Genomic DNA, 15,574 nt, shown 5'->3' on the forward strand with positions numbered 1-15,574 from the left:
CATTTGGTCAGACAATTTCTCGCCAAAAGAAAATTTCCTTTTTCTTGTACAGATGCCGGCCGTTGTGGCCGAGCAGTTCTAGGCGCTTTAGTCTGGAACCGCGAAACCGCTACGGTCGCAGGTTCGAGTCCTGTATCGGGCATGGATGTGTGTGGTGTCCTTAGGTTAGTTAGGTTTAATTAATTCTAAGTTCTAGGGGACTGATGACCTCAGATGTTAAGTCCCATAGTGGTCAGAGCCATTTTTTTTTCATGTACAGTTGCAGACAAACTTTCGACCTGGGAGTTACTCTTACTTATTACCTTAGGACGACTGGAAACAATAAATAGCGTTTAGTATGCCAGTCTCTAATAAAATTGGGTGAATAAATACTTGAGAATACGAAAAAAAAGTTCACCAGGAATATACACCAGCAAAAAAAGCGCTTTTGCAATGGGAAACAGAGGAAGCTGAAGAAAAAGAAACGACGAACCACGAAGGCATTATCCAAATCAGACGGAAATCGGTAGATGTGATGCACATATACTTACAAAAAAATTCCGAAATTGTTTAAAGTGCCCATACTGCTAGAAATGCTCTCAACTGGAGAGAGATATGGCGACTTCCCGGGCCAAGTTATGGTTTAGCAAGCACGAATACAAGCGCTAGAGACTTTCGCCGTGTGCGGGCGGGTGTTATCTTGCTGAAATGTAAGCCGAAGATGACTTGCTATGAAGGGCAACGAAACGGGACGTATCATATAGTCGACGTACCGCTGTGCTGTAAGGGTGCCGCGGGTGGCAAACAAATGGGGTCCTGCTATGATAAGAAATGGCACTCCAGACCATTATTCCTGGTTGTCGGGTCGTATGGCGGGCGACAATCTGGTTGTTATGCCACCGCAATCCTGGGCGTCTCCAGAAACGTCTTCGCTGGTCATAGGGGCTCATTTCGAAACTGGATTCAACACTGAAGACAGTTCTGCTGCAGTCAATGAGATTACAGTCCGAATTCTTCACCTTGACTTCACATCCAAGTACAGGCGTTCTTGCTCGGCTCAGAACCTCGTGGTGAAGATAGAGAGATCTTCAGAGCTCAGTCGAAACATTATGAACTCCCATTACTATAATATAGTGTAACCTATGCCCTAAGAGATCGATGCACGTAAATCCTGAGTGACAATCAGTGGTTTTCAGAATCTTTTAAAAATGCTGATGGAGAATAATGAAGATTGTTCTGTTCTTTTTTTTTCTTCTTTTTCTTTTTCTTTCAATAGAAGCACAGTGGCTCAGTAATATTCGAATCAGAAAAACGCGAAGAAGAAAAGAAATCAAGCATGCATTTCTACAGTCATGTAAGTGTGTGTCTATCTCCTTGTAAGATGGTTCAAATGGCTCTGAGCACTATGGGACTCAACTGCTGAGGTTATAAGTCCCCTAGAACTTAGAACTACTTAAACCTAACTAACCTAAGGACAACACACACATCCATGCCCGAGGCAGGATTCGAACCTGCGACCGTAGCGGTCGCGCGGTTCCAGACCGTAGCGCCAGAACCGCTCGGCCACCAGCGGCCGGCCTTGTAAGATGGAATTGCCTGCAGGGTTAACGTCTACCGCAGTGAACATGGCCAAATAAATTTTTATAGTATGCATCAGTCCCTTTTCCTGCCAGTACGATCATTACGTCGATGCGACACCATGGTATGATGTCCAACCATTCAATAATCTCCACAATTTTTCGCACTTTTGAGGAAGATGGTCTGAATCGTACCCTTCGTGGGAGGTTCTCAACAAGGAAACGTTTCTATGTTAGGAAATACTGCAAAATTAGTAGTTCCGGACTGTGTTACATGTTTCCATTAGCAGATAGTCAATGGTTTGTACTCCAAGCGGCCAGTCGATTTAAAAAGTGTCGCAGTGGAACGCCTTAGAATTGCATGCGTTTTCTTTGTGCAGTTTCGCTGCATTGTTTTCAATGGCATTGCGTCCTCTAGAAGCATATTAATTTTAACAGTGAATTCAGTAACAGCGAAAGCTACAGAAATCTTCGTCTTTCGTCGCTTGTTGAGTTTAGCAACAGAAGAATCACTATGAATGTGTTGTAATTAATCTACATGCTATAGTTCTTGATACTCCTAGCATATTTATTTCTTTTGTTACGGAACTACCATTTTAGCGAAAACGGAGAGCTTACCCATGTTGATAATCAGTAAGGTCCTGCACATCAACATAACACCACATCGATCGTAGACATACCACCGGCTCACTTCTTAGAGTGTTATACTACAGTACAAGGCGATAACAACATCCTTGCGTTACAGTTAAATCACGAAATAATCCCTGGGAATGATGTGTTTATACTAGGGTTTTCGGATTATATTGCCCACACGCTGTGTTTGTTTTTCCGCATGTGGATTAATAGCTGGCCAGAGATAAGGGAAGCCAATTTACACACGGATGTGAAACGATAACGTCCGTTCAAATAGAACACTTAAGACTACCACATAGGAAGACAACAGAGTACGCCGGAGGAAGGCAGTAGTATGGTCTCTGTATCTTAGTTCCATTGACCACATGCGAGCTTCTCTGCGGCATTGAGAAGATTAAACTGAAAAAAAAAGAAATCATCTTGATCCGAAAACTAGTACGTCAGTCCGAGGTTTCTATCTGTATATGAGTAATTTTCTTTTTGTTATAGCTAAACCATGTGTTACAAATATCGTTGCTTCTTTTGTACAATGCAGCTTTCTTTTTGTTAGGACTGGAAGTATGGCTGACGCATGATGATGGGTATACTTTGTGGGATTTGAACTGCAGTTAACATTTAATGCAGTAATTAACGCGGTAATTACTTTGATATTTCATCCATCGTGCTTCCCGCCCTGTACATAGGGCAGCCGCAACTGTTTATCAATATTGTTTAATTGGAGTTCCAGCTAAATGTATGCAAGTGGATCTGCTATTAAATCACACGTTAATTACTTCGCTTTAGCCGTGAATTTCTATTCGCAACTTGCTTTTCACTTTATAGGGTTTCTACTGCTGTCCTGAAAGACAATCGTCCTCACGTGAAACAAGTTCCAACTTCAAATAGTTTCAGGCCCAGAGAAATTTCCCGATACATGTAGACCAAACGCAGTTACTAGCATCTGCAGTGATATTCTGTACTTAGAATTAAATAACGCTGGCTTAGTTTCTGAAAGCACCATATGTAACTCGAAAAGACATGTAGTAACGCATAGCACAATTTTCGTGCCAACAACAGCGTCAGAGGACCTTCTATGCAGTATTTTACAATTATTGCTGATGACAGGGTGAGTGACCATACTTTAGACTTCCTAGATCTGTCAGGGTGGAGATTAGATTTAGTGTTTCTCTAACTTTTTGATTTCACAATGATACTGTCCCTGATTACCTGTAGCCCCTCTGAAACTTCCCTGAGAGATTGCTTGTTGTAGCCTGAGAGGTTGCTTGTTGTAGCCCCGTTAGAACATACACAGTTGTTTCCATAGACTCGTTGAGACAGAAAGCAAGGGTATTATACTGACACATTTTACCAGCATTTCTATCACCTACGTTGGGTAAACTGAGGACACAGAACGTTTTAAGTGTTTGTCCAGAAAACGTTATTTCTCAGACTGCCGTAGGCTTACATGTTTATCGTTTACCTGTAGCTTGTAAATGCATTTACTTTCACCTAACAATATGTTATCAGCAGGCTGTTTCGTTCTCTGTATATACAAGGGGCCCATAATTTAAGTTCTACTTTCGAAACGCTGCAGAAAGAGAACCGCTACTCCGAATAACGTAAATTTTACCAATAACTGTCGCTGTATGCGTCTCAACGTAAATTCGGTGGGCTACAAATGACAGACGAATCGTAATACGACGGCTGTGGCTTGAGTTACACATTACACGACTCGTACTACTGTGTGCATGACTGCCCAAGTTCAGCAGCCAACAGTGTGGCACTGTGCACTGGTATTTAGGTAAGCCCATCCGCCACACTAAGGTCTACCTGAGGCCAAAAACTGCACAAGAAGAAAAACGACATACGCTTTTAATTGTTCTGTGGCCAAAAACAGCATAAAAAGCAAGATGACATCTGTTTACAACTGTCGTGAAACTGGCGCAAGGCATGTTTAATATGCTGTTCAACATTAATGCCACAAGTTGAAATCGAGGAATTACATGTTCCATAACAGGTTGGAGAGTCTCGTTCAGAATGCGTTGCGCAATATGTGCCTTCAATCGGCTACGTTCGTAACTGGAGCACTGAATACATCTTTCAGGTAACCCACAGCCGAGAGTTACACGGATTAAGATCAGTTGATCTGAACGGCTGCACTGTAGGGAAATGACAGCTGATAATTCTAGAATTTACGAAATACCTCTGCAGCAGCCACTTCATTGGCTGTGCGATTTGCGGAGCAGTGCAATCTAGCATAAAAATGATCCTTCCCACACATATACACTGTTGAAAGGTTGGACGACGTTAGTGCGCGAACAGGTAACAGGGCCCGCAGAACTTATCTCCTCGAAACAATACGGCCCTACAATAAATAGCTCCGTCATCCCGCACCACAAAGTCTCCTCTGCAGAGTGAAGTGGTGTCGGTTGATGTGCGTGCGGATTTTCCGTTGCCCATGTTCTGCAATTTTGCGTTTTGATGTGTCCTTGGAGATGGAAATGGGCTCCGTCTGGCTACAGAATGTTCCATGGCCACTGCGTGTCCACTTCCAAGGGAAGAAGAAATTCCGGACCCAACGTTTGTCTTGCTGGCAGGTCAGCAGGAAGCAACTTCCGAAAATTGATGATTTTGTATGGACAGCAATGCAAGATGTTTCGTAGGATTTTATGCACCTTGCTCACAGGCATGTCCAACATTCAGTACTGTGGCCACATCTTCGACAGACGTCGGATCAACTGCTTTCCTCCTCCTGCCACTTTACACGTCAGAGGAACCCGTCGTTTCGAATTTTGGAATTGTTCTCTCCAGTCCCTTAGCAGACATCGGACCAGTGCCTGCTTTCACACCTATGAGTGTACGGAACATGTGTAGCGCTACTGGCGCACATTCATCGATCTTATAAAAGACCTTCACAAGTAGCACGTGATCCTTCATGTAGACAGTCACTCTGGGCGTCTCCGGCGTAAACCGAGGAATAGCCGTATGCCGCGTGTCTGTTAGTGTGCATACCCTGACACATGTTGGACAAGTTTTTTTTCTTTTTCTCCATGACGCTGCCCCCTGCGTGAAAAATATGCTGTTAAAGTTTGACATCATTCTGGGCAGTGGTTCTCTATCTTCAACATCTTTTCTAAAGTGGAAACCTAATTATTTATAGTCGTCAGCTTTACTTCATTTTCAAAACACCATGAGACTAAAAGGTTATTCATTAACACTTGCGGGGCTTCACAAGACGACTACATGAAAATTACAAGACACTCAGAATAATTACACATGTCAGTGAACGAAGTATATCTGCACGCTTCAATACATAACACGCATCGTGGCGTAGTTGCATAGCACACAACTAGGGGGCAGACGTGGCAGAAAATCAAGACAAATTATGTACCCAGTACTGTCGCATATACAGGTATGACAACACTGGCGATACGTAGCTTTTTAATGGTTGGTCATTCTTTTTATGGTCTTATATGCTTAATGTAAGCACATAAGACCATAAAAAGAATGACCAACCATTATAAAGCATGCCAACCGAAACACAAACAGAGTATTTCATTTATTCAACTCCGCTTGGATTGATAACATGCTAAATCAGCAAAGTGCCGATGATAAAATTGAGCCACACGTATGTTGCTACCTCAGCAGTGCATAAGTATTTAAGTGATAGTCTATTCCCCTCCTGTCTACTGTTGGATGTGCTGTAGTCTTCCTCGCCTGAGGCATAAAATTCACTTTCATATAGTGCACCTCCTGCTGCAAAAAGGACACCCAAGAGTTTTGTCTATCTAATCGTACTCATCCAGTGCAGTAGAAGTGGTTCATTGTCATAATGTTTCGTCCCACAGATGTCCAAGACTGTACTCATTCACAACTGCACTTGCATCATCTACCGCCCTCTTGCCACCCACATCCACACTAGTTGACTGCCACTTTCATTATATCCAGGGTCTAAATATCTTTTCGACACTCAGTCCTATTTCTCTACATGAACAATCATTTATATATAATTTCCTACAGTAAACATTCCGAATTTGCTGGAAGGAATGATATAGGCCAGAGTTGGACGTCTCTCCATCTTATTTAGACAACTCTCCTCTCAACTCACCCTTGTCCGGCCCCGGTAGCTGAGGAGTCAGCGCGACAGAATGTCAATCCTAAGGGCCCGTGTTCGATTCCCGGCTGGATCGGCGATTATCTCCGCTCAGGGACTGGGTGTTGTGTTGTCCTAATCATCATCATTTCATCCCCATCGACGCACATCAAATCGAAAGACTTGCACCCGGCGAACGGTCTACCCGACGGGAGGCCGCGACCGCTACGGTCGCAGGTTCGAATCCTGCCTAGGGCATGGATGTGTGTGGTGTTCTTAGGTTAGTTAGGTTTAAGTAGTTCTACGTTCTAGGGGACTGGTGACCTCAGATGTTAAGTCCCATAGTGCTCAGATCCATTTGAACCATCCGACGGGAGGCCCTAGTCACACGACATTCACTGACTTAGCATATAGGAAAGTCAAAACAACCTCCTGTGAAATTAAAAGCAAGGATAGTAACATTAAGAGTACAACCGGAATTCCATCGTTAAAAGCAGAGGAGAGAGTGGATAGGTAGAAGGAGTAACTTGAAGGCCTTTATGAGGGGGAAGATTTTTCTGATGTGATAGAAGAAGAAACAGTATTCGATTTACAAGAGATAGAGAATTCAGTATTACAATCAGAATTTAAGAGAGCTTTGGAGGACTTAATATCAAATACGGGAGAAGGGATCGATAACGTTCCAAAATCATTACAGGAAGGGGCAACTAAACGACTAATCACTTTGGTGTGTAGGATTCTGGGAATATACCGTTTGATTTTCGGAAAAATATAATCCACAGAATTCCGAAGGCTAGAGCTGACAAGTGCGAGGATTACAGCACAACCAGTTTAACAGCTCATGCATCCAAGTTGCTGACACGACTAATATACAGAAGACTGGAGAAGAAAGTTGATGGTGTGTTAGATGACGAACAGAAGGAACCAGAGATGCAATTCTGACCTTGCGGTTGATAATGGAAGCAAGAATAATGAAAAACCAGAGCACGTTCATAGGATTTATCGACCTGGAAAACGCGCTCGACGATGTAAAATGGTGCAAGATGTTCGAAATTCTGAGAAAAGTAGGGGTAAGCTTTAGGGAAAGACGGATGATATGCAATATGTACAAGAACCAAGCGGGTGTAATAAGAGTGGACGACCAAGAACGAAATGCTCGGGTTAAAAAGGGTGTAAGAGAGGGACGTAGTCTTTCGCCCTTACTGTTCAACCTGTGCATCGAAGAAGGAATGATGGAAATAAAAGAAAGGTTCAGGAGCGAAATTAAAATTCAAGGTAAAAGGGTATCAATGATACGATTCGCTGATGATATTGCTATCCTGACTGAAAGTGAAGAAGAATTACATCATCTGGTGTATGAAATGAACAGTCTAATGAGTACAGAATATACACTCTTGGAAATTGAAATAATACACCGTGAATTCATTGTCCCAGGAAGGGGAAACTTTATTGACACATTCCTGGGGTCAGATACATCACATGATCACACTGACAGACCCACAGGCACATAGACTCAGGCAACAGAGCATGCATAATGTCGGCACTAGTACAGTGTATATCCACCTTTCGCAGCAATGCAGGCTGCTATTCTCCCATGGAGACGATCGTAGAGATGCTGGATGTAGTCCTGTGGAACTGCTTGCCATGCCTTTTCCACCTGGCGCCTCAGTTGGACCAGCGTTCGTGCTGGACGTGCAGACCGCGTGAGACGACGCTTCATCCAGTCCCAAACATGCTCAATGGGGGACAGATCCGGAGATCTTGCTGGCCAGGGTAGTTGACTTACACCTTCTAGAGCACGTTGGGTGGCACGGGATACATGCGGACGTGCATTGTCCTGTTGGAACAGCAAGTTCCCTTGCCAGTCAAGGAATGGTAGAACGATGGGTTCGATGACGGTTTGGATGTACCGTGCACTATTCAGTGTCCCCTCGACGATCACCAGTGGTGTACGGCCAGTGTAGGAGATCGCTCCCCACACCATGATGCCGGGTGTTGGCCCTGTGTGCCTCGGTCGTATGCAGTCCTGATTGTGGCGCTCACCTGCACGGCGCCAAACACGCATACGACCATCATTGGTACCAAGGCAGAAGCGACTCTCATCGCTGAAGACGACACGTCTCCATTCGTCCCTCCATTCACGCCTGTCGCGACACCACTGGAGGCGGGCTGCACGATGTTGGGGCGTGAGCGGAAGACGGCCTAACGGTGTGCGGGACCGTAGCCCAGCTTCATGGAGACGGTTGCGAATGGTCCTCGCCGATACCCCAGGAGCAACAGTGTCCCTAATTTGCTGGGAAGTGGCGGTGCGGTCCCCTACGGCACTGCGTAGGATCCTACGGTCTTGGCGTGCATCCGTGCGTCGCTGGCGTCCGGTCCCAGGTCCACGGGCACGTGCACCTTCCGCCGACCACTGGCGACAACATCGATGTACTGTGGAGACCTCACGCCCCACGTGTTGAGCAATTCGGCGGTACGTCCACCCGGCCTCCCGCATGCCCACTATACGCCCTCGCTCAAAGTCCGTCAACTGCACATACGGTTCACGTCCACGCTGTCGCGGCATGCTACCAGTGTTAAAGACTGCGATGGAGCTCCGTATGCCACGGCAAACTGGCTGACACTGACGGCGGCGGTGCACAAATGCTGCGCAGCTAGCGCCATTCGACGGCCAACACCGCGGTTCCTGGTGTGTCCGCTGTGCCGTGCGTGTGATCATTGCTTGTACAGCCCTCTCGCAGTGTCCGGAGCAAGTATGGTGGGTCTGACACACCGGTGTCAATGTGTTCTTTTTTCCATTTCCAGGAGTGTAGATTGAAAGTAAATGAAAGAAAGACGAAAGTAATGAGAAGAAGCAGAAATGAGAACAGCGAGAAACTTAACATCAGGGTTGATGGTCACGAAGTAGATTAAGTTGAGGATATCTGCTACATAGATAGCAAAGTAACCAATGACGGACGGAGCAAAGGGGAAATCAAAAGCAGACTAGCAGACACACCGATTGGGATTCACGATATCCAGTTTTATGGTGCTATACGATAAGTCCGTTGATTCGAAAATAGCATGTGGGGCCTGAAGATGGCAAAATGAATTGCCGAAACTTGTTCCTTTCAAAATTAAATAAAGTATCTTAAAGTGTATGGATGTTGGTAAAGTTTATTGAATTAAAAAATATATTAATTGTTCTGAATCCTGTTGCAGGTGTATATTCAGTAAACTTTCGCATTCATATTTAGCGAAAAGAACTTCCACACGTCCAGGCACGCACCTATTGTCTGCAGCCATAGTGGACACATCAGTTCTTACAGTACAATAGCGTGCCGCTCAGAAGTGATTTGTCCATTCTGACTTGTCCAAACCTGCCCTGAAAATTTTAGACGGGAAGAATACACCGAAATGTCCAAATTTTACCTGCTAATGCACACAGCAAGTATTTTTTTTAAAAAATGTTGAAAACTGTCGTATTCGTGTCTCCCCAGCCAGTTGCAGAAATATTCATCCATACCGTATGTGGAGCAGACATGACATGCGCAACATGACAGCTGCGTATTCTCAGTTGTTGACACATCGTTAAACAGATAAAGTGGCACTACGCAATCGTAATTTTTGAAGCGAATTTCACATTTCGTTGATAGTTTCTCTGTCACAATTGTTCACAGTTATTATTCACTAGAGTCTGCAATTTGGATTTGATATCCATAATAATTAGCACTTTTCTTTGAGGTACCGTTAAGTGTTAACAATGAAGATAAAGTGAATTAATCTTCTTTGTGCTTTCTTCGAATATGCTTGTTAACAGCATCTGTCTTTGTGCACATTCCAGAGTTCCAAAGTAATATGGAATCCAGTAGTGTTATAAACATTGAAAAGATTAACTGTTAAGAACGTGATGTGCATTCGAAATCATCCACGTCTCCTGAAATTCTACATGTGTCTGATATATTAGTTAATTTTGTGGAAACTTATTTGAATGACATTGATATTTCATTAGAAATTGAGTAAACATTATAAGAAATAGGAAGTAACTATGAAAATTCCATGAATTGTGATTTGTACAGTGAGTGTAGTGCTAATTAACGTTCAAAACAAAACTAAAATACATTCTAGGCTCCAAGAAAACATATACAGTAAACGCCTTCAGTGACACAGAAAAGCGTGTAAGCTTTTTGGTTTAACGAAGGAGAGAGGAAGCTCTTGAAATTAAGTGGTGTGCAAAGCCAGTTTCGTTTAATAAAATCTGAACGTAAATTGTATAAATAGAAGAAAGACTTATACAAAATATGAATTATGCACCAAAATGAAACTCGATAAAATGTGAAACTAAAACTATTCGAAAGACTAAGAACTTCTCGTGACAGTCAGTGCACCATTACTGATGGACATCAACGAAATTTTGCCATATCTACATCTACATCTACATTTATACTCCGCAAGCCACCCAACGGTGTGTGGCGGACGGCACTTTACGTGCCACTGTCATTACCTCCCTTTCCTGTTCCAGTCGCGTATGGTTCGCGGGAAGAACGACTGTCTGAAAGCCTCCGTGCGCGCTCTAATCTCTCTTACATTCGTGATCTCCTCGGGAGGTATAAGTAGGGGGAAGCAATATATTCGATACCTCATCCAGAAACGCACCCTCTCGAAACCTGGCGAGCAAGCTACACCGCGATGCAGAGCGCCTCTCTTGCAGAGTCTGCCACTTGAGTTTATTAAACATCTCCGTAACGCTATCACGGTTACCAAATAACCCTGTGACGAAACGCGCCGCTCTTCTTTGGATCTTCTCTATCTCCTCCGTCAACCCGATCTGGTACGGATCCCACACTGATGAGCAACACTCAAGTATAGGTTGAACGAGTGTTTTGTAAGCCACCTCCTTTGTTGATGGACTACATTTTCTAAGCACTCTCCCAATGAATCTCAACCTGGTACCCGCCTTACCAACAATTAATTTTATATGATCATTCCACTTCAAACCGTTACGCACGCATACTCCCAGATATTTTACAGAAGAAACTGCTACCAGTGTATGTTCCGCTATCATATAATCATACAATAACGGATCCCTCTTTCTATGTAATCGCAATACATTACATTTGTCTATGTTAAGGGACAGTTGCCACTCCCTGCACCAAGTGCCTATCCGCTGCAGATCTTCCTGCATTTCGCTACAAGTTTCTAATGCTGCAACTTATCTGTATACTACAGCATCATCCGCGAAAAGCCGCATGGAACTTCCGACACTATCTACCACGTCATTTATGTATATTGTGAAAAGCAATGGTCCCATAACACTCCCCTGTGGCACGCCAGAAGTTACTTTAACGTCTGTAGACGTCTCTCCATTGATAACAACATGCTGTGTTCTGTTTGCTAAAAACTCTTCAATCCAGCCACACAGCTGGTCTGATATTCCGTAGGCTCTTACTTTGTTTATAAGGCGACAGTGCGGAACTGCATCGAACGCCTTCCGGAAGTCAAGAAAAATAGCATCTACCTGGGAGCCTGTATCTAATATTTTCTGGGTCTCATGAACAAATAAAGCGAGTTGGGTCTCACACGATCGCTGTTTCCGGAATCCATGTTGATTCCTACATAGTAGATTCTGGGTTTCCAAAAACGACATGATACTCGAGCAAAAAACATGTTCTAAAATTCTACAACAGATCGACGTCAGAGATATAGGTCTCTAGTTTTGCGCATCTGCTCGTCGACCCTTCTTGAAGAAACATGTTCTAAAATTCTACAACAGATCGACGTCAGAGATATAGGTCTATAGTTTTGCGCATCTGCTCGTCGACCCTTCTTGAAGACTGGGACTACCTGTGCTCTTTTCCAATCATTTGGAACCCTCCATTCCTCTAGAGACTTGCGGTACCCGGCTGTTAGAAGGGGGGCAAGTTCTTTCGCGTACTCTGTGTAGAATCGAATTGGTATCCCGTCAGGTCCAGTGGACTTTCCTCTGTTGAGTGATTCCAGTTGCTTTTCTATTCCTTGGACAGCTTCTTGTTGTCTCTTAAAATGCTTTGTACAAAGTCAGTCAGTCAAGTTTCGTGCAATATATTCACGGAAACCGCACTTTATAATTTCGAGCGAAAAACTGTTGGTGAAGTCAATGAATGCTATGACACATTTGTATACAACAATGCCAGTGACAAATTTTATGTGGATTAATGTTACTGCCAGCTTTCTATGTGTCTTCATGAACCTAAAGGCCAGATAGGAACAAAAACTGAGAACAGGACTGTTTAGTTGGGAAAATCTTGTATTTGTCATAGAAAAATCTGGAAATACGGAAAAGAACAGTTTCCAATATTACAGGTGAAACGGATTCTTCCCGGTTGCAGGAATTAATTCACTGCTTTTGTTGGACAGTGATCTGGGCGTAACAACATCTCAGTCTTTAAACGGACGACGAAGAGACTATTAACAAAATTTAGATTCCAGTCGGAACTGAAAGTGTGATTCAGCCACTCGATTAAGAATTATTTCCACAATGTAAAGAAAATTTGAGAAAATTGTCAGACAATATATTTTTCGACATTATTGTTAACTGTCAATGATTTGTGCATTGTCAGTCTGCATCGCCCGGTCTTATGAATTTTATCAAGAATATATGGTTCGCAGCACTATATTCTAAAACAGCCAAGACTATTTGTTACATAAAAACAATTCCACTAAATAACACTAATAATTACAGCAAGGTGCCTGACTGTTCTAATTATTCTTTTATTAGGTGGGCTTGATGTGAGCAAAATGTTTGTCCCCGTTGATATTTATCAACGCCTGTAAGGAGCTAATAGTCTTGATTTCATGGTAATTTCAAAATGTTTGTTTTCGTCATCCAACAAACATTTTCCATCTTTGTGACAACTACTGGGAACAAACACTAAACTGCTTCATTGTTAGTAAAATATACATTATTTAAAAATTAATAGAATTGTGCTACAGGAAACGTTATAACACATTTCACATCAGTAAATTAAATTTTCAATTGATGGAATTCGTCTTAAATGTAAAATCATACACTGATTTGGTTTTGTAGACCTTGGGTAACAATTACACCTGCAACAGCTACGCTGTCGGTATGAATTACAAGTTATTCAAAGAAATTAAGATATGAGATATTTTTGGTATGGTTTAAGTAATTAAAATTCATGTAAGTGCACTTTCGACATCACACTACGCGTCTTTACCTTCTGTTGGCATGACTGTGTCTACTTTTCCCCTGACTAGCATACTAGGCGCGAAGGGCTGTATAAATCGCCGTTATGAGCGGTTCTTCGTGTGGCAAAAGTGAGTAATTTCAACATTGCAGTGCGCCTTAGCAGCCAAACTTTTGGCAGTGTGTTGTACCCGACCGTCTACGTCTATAGATAATTAACCCGTATCAGTATGTAGATGTCCAATATAGACTGCAAACCATAATTTGTTACACAAGGATCATTTATTAACGCTAAATTATGGCCCTACAGAATGAAAGTGTGGTGGAATAGTGACGCTGTAATTTAGTTTTGTGACCAGGTGAGATACATATACAATGAAATGACAATTTAACCTAAGTTGTATTGTTTATTATGCATCTTCACAAAAATCGAGTGCAGTACTTGCACTGAAGTATACCACAAACATATTTAATAACATCCTATTCAGTGACAAATAATCTCCAGAATGTGAAACACGTGTAACTAAGGCTGCCGGATATTCAAGACAAGAAACTGATAAGTGGGTTACTACATTATTAGGAAACTGATCCGTTTCCTCAATCTGACGACATTGGACTGTAAAAATATGTGTTCCTAAAATTAGCCGGCCGAGATGGCCGAGCGGTTCTAGGCACTACAGTCTGGAACCGAGTGACCGCTACGGTCGCAGGTTCGAATCCTGCCTCGGGTATGGATGTGTGTGATGTCCTTAGGTTAGTTAGGTTTAAGTAGTTCTAAGTTCTATGGGACTGATGACCTCAGAAGTTAAGTCCCATAGTGCTCAGAGCCATATGAACCATTTCCAAAAATTATGCATGCCAGAAGGGCGTCTTCCTCCTACCCATTAACGCTTTAACATTTTTTACTGCATCGCTGTGTTGTCCGCCAGTCTTACTGTCAATGGCCACTGTGTCGGACGATGCCAGAGAATCCTGAAAAGCTACCTAACGCAAACTTTACATTACGCTCCAGCTGGAGCTGCAATGTGAAATGACTATCTCCCACACAGAAATCTGCCAGAAGAATGTGAAGGGATTCTTTCACTAGAAGCGGACAAAGTGCCACCTTATTTCCTCCTGTCTTCCGCAGTAACATTCGTTCCTTCTTCTAGAGCCGACCCTAGCCTCTCATGAACAGTCATCCAACGACAAGTGTCAGTTCTCCTGGAGCGTCCTCCCGCGTCTCAATAATTTTCCAAAACTACTATGTCAGACCAGGATGACCAATGAAATACCGCATTTTCGCGCTCAGGGGCCTACAGCTAAAGAAACGAATGTGTTTTTGGCTCTGTCCTGTCGCTTCCTCCAAGGAGCGCATTGGCATGTTGTTTCCTACGATCCTCCTAAGATTCCTATCTGCTTCATATACGTGACGGGCCAGCAACAGGTATTTTTTTTTTGGGGGGGGAGGGGGGGGGCAGGGAGTTAGTCTCACATTCATAGAATCTTCACACCTCTCCTATAGTGTTCGCCGAGAGCCTAGAACCATAAATACCAGAAGGTTTCACAGAGCCTACATAGTGTTCACTGGTACATGGCTCTCCTACCGGCAGACAGGTGCTGTCTTCTCTGCATTCTCTGCCAAAGGCTCATTGTTGCCCAATTTCCGGAACCTTTACTGTACTTTGCAGTGTCCTCACTCCAGAAAATCGCTTTAGGAACGTGGGAGCGTCGGTCGTCTTGTGCAGGATTCCCGATGCCCCCCTGTGGCCGTCTGGAAGCTACTGGCGTTACCTGCTGTCCACGTTGTGTCATCTCGGGATTGGCTTCCCTTTACCGCGTCCAGTACACAGTACACAACAGCCTTCGGTGAACACTCTCCTACCTGGTGTTGGTATCACCTTTTACAACCTGCAATAAGTTAGTGGTGCCATTTGGCCAGCTTTGACCTGCTGTCTGTCTGTGAAATCACCAGTCTAGCCAAACGTAATTCTCTAGAAATATAACGCCTATAAGTACTTCATGTACTGGCAATCACTGTAGATTAAACTTCAATAAAAGTGAAGTAATACACTATGTATCGATAGTGTGAAAGTTGACAAAACCGACAGTTTCTCCGTGTTTCACTACATCCCATTTACGTTTGAAATTTTGCGAGGTCTGTGACAA

Source organism: Schistocerca nitens, chromosome 3 (assembly GCF_023898315.1).
Source record: "Schistocerca nitens isolate TAMUIC-IGC-003100 chromosome 3, iqSchNite1.1, whole genome shotgun sequence".
NCBI lineage: Eukaryota > Metazoa > Arthropoda > Insecta > Orthoptera > Acrididae > Schistocerca > Schistocerca nitens.